The following is a 7,370-nucleotide window of genomic DNA, read 5'->3' on the forward strand; positions in this document are numbered from 1 at the left end:
CTGCCCTCTACCCTCGAACCAAAAATAGTCATTATTGTCATACCTCTGTGGAAAATTGAATAACATCCTTGTCATTTATTTTCAAGAACAGAACTGTTAAGATAATTTTTTTACTCATAACCCATCACAACTTTCCAAGTAGTTTTACTTTGGGGAGATGAAATTCCAGCAACATACTGGCTACATGTCGTTAAAACTCCTCAGCTTTAATTTGGAAAGTCATATAAGAAGTAATCCATCTCCATTTTCGATGGAAGAATTGCTAAAGGATATAAAAGTATGTGTGGGTGATGGTTATTATCACTGCTTGGAGGGAGGGGGAAGCTGACTGTATTACAGAATGGCAAGAACAGCAGCATAAGAGTTGAACCAGAAACCTCTAGCATTGAAAGCCTAAACTGTTTCAGTCTAAACTGAGATTCTGTACTGATCCTCACTCATCAACAGATTTTATACTTCATCTTTGGGAATGAATTTGTCCAGATCTGAATGCTGCAAATCCTATGTCAGGTTCTATGAATGTAATATACTGAGTAAGGACTGAAAAAGAGGTATTCAAAGCTAAAAGAATTCATTACTATAGTCTGAATTTAGAAATTCAAACAATGGGCAGAGATTGTTGAGATAACTTGCAGTCTTCAGACTACACAAAGAAGGTACACACCACACACTAATATGGTTGAATTTTTAAAATATGACTGTATTTCTGAAAAAAATTAATGATTCAGGTTCTACTAGAAATGGAAAAACAAAAAAAGAGTGCTTGTATTAGACTTGTACATATAAATATATTGTTACATTTGCCTCTGGCAGTATGTTATTTATGTGTGATTATTGGAAAAGAGCAAGGATAAAATTTAATATAGCTTTCATCACAGCCTGCTCTCCTACATAAACAACTTGTTACTGGGTTATTGTGAAGAAAAATCTTCCGATACAAAGACACACATTCAGTGCTGCAGAAATGCCACAGAATCCTGTGTGCTGCTGGTTTTCTGAACAGAATGCGAACTCATAAACCATGTAACTATGCAGCTCCAATCATAAATACAGAGGGCTTTGACCTTTCCTAGAAAAACACCTACATATTACACTGCTGTAAACTAATTTAAAAATAATAATAGATTTTAGAAAAAAATGTTCCAAACCTGTTGACAAAGCCACCTTCCATTTGACAGGCATATCTCGAGAGAATAGTGTTGGATTATGGTCACATTTGGGGTTTCTAGAAGGTTCTTCTGACACCCTGTGTAAATTACCAAGGGTTTGGTTTTCTGTGCCTAGCACACCACAAGGCTGAGCTGCATTTGAGCCCATGGGGAAACAACTGCTATCAAATGATAAAGAGAAAAGACTTTGTGCCTTGGGATCTTAGTGACAACAGTGACACCTGTGCTTTAAACCCTTTCCTTTGTTTGCTGATGTTTGCACACGTGGAAGGTATTGTCTGATATCACTGCACTGCCACAAAAGCAGTTTTTCCATCATTGCTGTTCCTTTGAGGCAGTCACCGTGTAGGCTGTTGGACAGCATATTGAGATCCTCAGACTCTGGGTTGCTCTGGACATTGTACAGACGTTGCAGTAGGAGCTGAAGCCTCACCTCTGCATCTGGAAAATGCAAACCTGCCAGATCAAGAGAAAACAACTTAATTCCCTCCTTCACGAGCTACAGTCAATTATCAAAGTCTGGCCACGAACCTTTCACGCTGACTCAGTGTCCATAGTGCTACTCTTAAATTTCCTTTTATTACCACTTTGTATCTGGATAAAAAAATAACTCTATGTCAATTTTGTGTAACTTTAATAAAAAACAAACAGTTTTCTCAGTTTTCCAGGGTGCTGGCAACCCATGCTATTCAATAAGCAATTTTTGCAAGCTTATGGAAAATCTGATGCTGAATCATTTCCCAAGAATGCTCCAACTCTGTAGTCAGCAGCGATAAGTTAAAAATATATAATAGCAAATAAAAATGGAAATCACAGAATCTCTCTGTCCTGAAATCAATGTCATTACAGAAACTTTTAAGTAACTACTGGACTGATACTTCTCAGACAAGAAGAAATCATTTTAGGATTTCTAGTTCATGTTATCTCAAGACTATATTCAGGGCAAACTAAGCTGCTCACTGAATCAGATCTTAGGAACAGTTTGGCAGGTTTGAAGATGAGCAGAGAAAATGGAATAAGTTTATCTGAAGCCTCAAAACTCAGTAAAAGAACATTAGCACCAACATTCTACTATAGTGGAAGGCATAGTAAATCTGATAAAGAAAGAAATTACAAGCTCCAAACTTGGAATACCTGGGAGGATATAAACTGCTGCCTTCCAAAGCACGTCTGTGGTTTAAGGCTTGCCCTCTTGCCACCAATCTTAATGGAAATGGAATCCTGCCAGAATTGGAACTGTGGCCTCCAGGAAATAAAACAAGAAGCAAGTGTTAATAAATCAGGAGCACTAATGGGTCAATCAGGGTGGTTCTTGCTAAGTGATTACATGAATGACATAAAGATAGCACTTATCTAATGAATCAAATGGGCCCAAAGAAGCTGTAGCACAAGAGGTCAAGAACTGGAGTCTTTATATTATGTACAATACTTTGGTCTCTCTCACTGACAACTTTTTTTTTCTCAGAGTTGTCTGTTTAAAGACATCTCTCCTTGTTATTAGCATTATCACATACTACAGTGCTACCACAATTAATACTTTCGATTTTCTCTTTAAATTAAATCCATATCAGATGCTGCTGAAAGTATGCTGATTGTCCTGTGGCTGATTTTAAAGAAGGTGGTATTTGTGCTCACTTAAAACCCCTTAAAAATAGTAAACCTTTCTACTAAAATTTGAAAACAGTCTGAAATATCATCATGTTGAGATAAAGACACCCAGTACAAAAAATCCAAACCCATGTGGGTGAGGTTTGGCAGAATTGTGAGTTGAAAAGGCAGGTCTGTAATGAAAGTGCCAGGCAATACTATTTTAGATGACACAAAATACAAAACTTCCAGTCTCTCCTTTAATGATTGCAGTAGCTCGTTCCTCTGCATGCACCACATACATGATTGCATTTGAAGGAACAACCATTTTTGGAAGCAATCACTTCATGCACCATCAGGCTGCTACAGGCAGGCTGCAGGTTTTGGGGGGGATGAGGTTATCTTTTTTCTAATCTGAGCTCTAGCCTTTTGGCAGTTTTTATTTCTTTACTTGCATTTAAATTCCTCACTATTCTAGTCAGGTTAATGTTTGGTGTGTGGGTCAGGATTGTATCCAAGGCTGGGATGTTTCCTAGAGAGTTCGAGACAGGCTGGGCAGCTCAGACTAAAGGAGACAAAGTGCATTCCACACCACTGACTGTCCCTGAGCCACCATAGAGTGAAATGCTGTCCTAACAAGGGAGGCTTTAATTCAGATTTACAGCAGGGTTTGTCTCACAGCTCTGCCTCCTACATGTTAATAACACCTTCCCTTTAAACCCACCATGTTCCATCAATCTTCACTGAAGATTGCTGCCAAGTTAAGGCTGCAACGAGTTTGCTTCAGTTCACTGCACTGCAAGTATTAACTCCTGGCAATCAGCAGCACAGCACATTAATTCCACATGAAATAAACACTTCACAATCCTGTAGAGCTGACCTGAAGAGGTGAGTGCCTCTGCTTCTCCTAAAAGCAAGGACCTTATGAGAACAGTGGAGCACTTCAGGTTACAGGGTAGCTCACTTAGGGAATTGGTAATCTCCAAGAGCAGCTCGGTCAGCCAAGCCCCGAGGCCCTGGGGAGCTGAGCTCCAGGTGAAATGCAGAGATCCCAGGAGGTGCCACAGAACCCTGTGAGGAGAACCAGCAGTGCCTGGAGAAAGAATTTGTGTCCTGGGTACATCAATCAGGGCAAAGAAACCCTGGACCCCAGGACTGAGCTGCCTACTGCAGCAAGCAGCAGCACACATATTTATTGCATATAAATATTACATCTAATACATATGCATTACATTCTATTTATTACATGTATTATTATATTAATAATAAATTACATTTCTTATTTATTTTTAGGTATGGCTCTACCTGACAGCACTCCAGAGCTGAATAGGAATTTTCACACATACGGGATGTGCCACATAGATATGACTCTTTTTTCCAGACCTCTAGTCTTTACTTGAGAGAAAAAGAAAGTGGACTGGTATTTTATAGTTAAAACAGCAGTTAAAACTCATTTGGTACACTAAAAATAAACTGTCGGTGCTTGTGATTGGTATCCCAAACTGTTTTCATCTTTTTCTCTGAAATAATGATACTGTACCTTTTTTTTCTAAACCTTAAAATGCTATATCCTACTTCCAAAAAACCTTTTTATTGCCAAAAACCCACCAATAATATTATAGTAATTAAGCTGAAATCTCAGAAAAGTAAGGTTGAGTGGATTGGCTTTCCTGAGACAATTATTTGGGCAATAAAAAAATGTTTTTTAATGCTTTGCACTGAGAACTTTCAAGAGATTTAAAAGTAGCTCTGCACCTACAGGAAATGTGTCCTGCAACGTCCTGTTAGCAGTTCCTCTGCTATACACTTGTAACACACCTATATCCACACCTACACAATGTGTTCCTAACAAAAAGGCAGTTGTGGAATGGCCAGTCCCACTGCACTGAAAACGTCCTGTACAGCTTTATTCTGGTTTTTGAAGGAAGCCAGGCCTGTGGCTGCATTCTTCTCATCTGCAGCCATCTCATCATTTCCCTGCATTCCCTCTCCTCTCCCCTTTCCTCGTCTGTGGTCTGTCAGATATCTGATAGCTACAGGACACAGGCAAACTCAGGTTTGTGCCCTTCCTCCAGAGTAAAGAAAATATCAGATTTCTTCTAGGCCTGGGAGGAAAGAGCCAAATGCCCAGCCCAGGCATGCTGCTCCAGGTAAGCTGCAGCAGGTGCCTCTGCAGAGCCAGGCAGGCAGAGGTGAGGCAGGGGCACTGAGGAACTTCAGGGCCATGCCCACAAGGAACAGAGTTACCTCTCTCTCACTGCTCTGCAATAAAACACCGCGTTGGGGTTTTTTACCTGAAAAGTATCTTTCAGTAAACAAGCATAGGAATAGCTGTTGGGTTACACAAAAGACCTGAAGCAGAGATTGTGTTCTCCTGTAATCCCTGCACTGAAAGGCTTCTCAGGGACACAGCACAGTTCCAGCTGTTTTGTATGCAGCCCCTGGTGAAACAGTGGTCGGTACAGGATACAGGGGAGAGCACAGGAAAGGCAAACCAATACATAGTATATTCCCTCTGTACACCTATTTAATTTCCACAATGGATCATGGTTTGGACTCAGAACTCATACCCAGCTGGTAAAGTTGCCTCTTACAGCTTGTGAGGGATATTTCTTATTTCAAATTTAAATTTTTTTTTTTTCATTTCTTCTTTCCTCCTGTAAGGTCAGTCTTGGCTTATACCCTGTGATTTTTCTCTCCCCCTTAGCTTTTCTATTACTACAACTTCCCAGGAGAAGCTAACAGCAAAATAATTTCTTCCTTTCTCTGCTGTTATTTTCTTGACTAACAAGCTCTACTCCCTCATCTTTCCCTTACCTTGCTGACCATCTCTAATTGCCCTGTAATAGTCTCATCTCTCTCTGGACAGGACTTCATTGAGTTTTTCAAGGAAAAACACACAGTGTGTGCTGTATATCCCCCACCACCTACATTCTCTATTATGGTCACTCTCCTCTACATTCTCTATTATGGTCACTTTCCTCTACAGGTCTTCTTTCAGTGTTCCACCTCAGCCAAAAAATCCTGAACTACACTCAAAATTTATACATTTTACTCAAATTGTTCCTTTTAGGCAGGGTTATCCAGATTCTGCATCCTCAGATTCTGTACTTAAACATTTTAAGTGTTATTCATTACATTGTAGAATCATCACTGTAATGAATTCAAAGTGGAAAGCAAGACTTAAAGGAAGCTGAAAGTCTAAATTCATCCATAGCAATTGACAATATTGTGCCCCTTTTCTTGCTTCTGTTCTCACTTTTCATCAGACTTGTGGGGTTTTTTTTAAGATGTAATTATCTGTCTTTTTTCTCCCTCGGAGTGAAAATGACAAGAATTGCAGTAACTGTTCTGTCTCTCTGGCTTTTGTTTGTTTATGTCCTTCAGACTGTAAACACTCCAGGCTGGTGTAATCCTTCTTGCAGTGTTGTGGGATAGAGGACACAGGGCTCCTAATCCCCAGCTGAACACTTGTCTCAAAAGGAGAATTTTCTTTAACTGGACCCCAATAAATATAAAGATCATCTGTGTTATTCCTCTCCTTTATACAACAAAATGTGGGAGATGCAATTTTTAGAGATACAACTTTAGTCTGGGAGTGGGGGCAGGAGAAATTCCCTCAGGAGTGGTTCCTCATGCTCTGGCGCTTCCCAAACCCTCACATTCCCCATGTTTCTGTGAGATGCCGTTTGGAGTTGCAGCAATTTTAGCTGGCAAAGTGATTGAGAAAAGTGTCCCATTGCCTGTCTCGGGGTGTGCAGCACTGGCCAGGCTCAGTGTTTGCCTTTGGGGGTCATGGGCATGCCGAGCTCCCTGGCAGGGGCCCCGGAGCGCTGTCACCAGGCTCCTGTCCCCTGGCAGTGCCACCATGGGCGCGCTGAGGGGACAGCGCTGGGGGGACAGCACCGGGCACGGCCAGACAGCGCTGGGGGGACAGCACCGGGCACGGTCAGACCGGGCTGAGGGGACAGCACCGGGCACAGCCAGACCGCGCTGGGGGGACAGCACCGGGCACAGCCAGACCGCGCTGAGGGGACAGCACCGGGCACAGCCAGACAGCGCGAGCGGCACAGCCAGACCGCGCTGGGGGGACAGCACCGGGCACAGCCAGACCGCGCTGAGGGGACAGCACCGGGCACAGCCAGACAGCGCTGGGGGAACAGCACCGGGCACGGCCGGGCACTCCTTGGAGATCGTCACCACACCTCCTCACTGAGGGGTCAGGGTCACAGCGGGGACTCTGCAGGGGACACTGAGGGGACACAGTTTGGGGCATCACTGTACAGAAAAAGACATTCAGCTACTCGGGAGTGTCCAAAGGAGGCCCCGAGCAGGTGAAGGTGAGGATGCCGTGTGAGCGGTTTGGGACACGCGGTCTGTTCAGCCTGCAGGAGACTCGGGGAGAGCTCACAGCAATCTCCAGCATCCTCTTGAGGGGAAGCAAGGGGCCGGTAGGGACCTCTGCTTTGTGGTGACAGCGACAGGACCTGAAGGAACGGCAGAGAGCCGGGTCAGGAGACACTGAGGCTGCTCTCACGGAGGCTGGGCACTGAACCGGCTCTGCAGGGCGGTGGGCACAGCACCGAGCCTGACAGGGTTCAGGGGTTTGGTGAG

The sequence above is a fragment of the Geospiza fortis genome, unplaced genomic scaffold (genome assembly GCF_000277835.1).
Source record: "Geospiza fortis unplaced genomic scaffold, GeoFor_1.0 scaffold101, whole genome shotgun sequence".
In the NCBI taxonomy this organism is placed as follows: Eukaryota; Metazoa; Chordata; class Aves; order Passeriformes; family Thraupidae; genus Geospiza; species Geospiza fortis.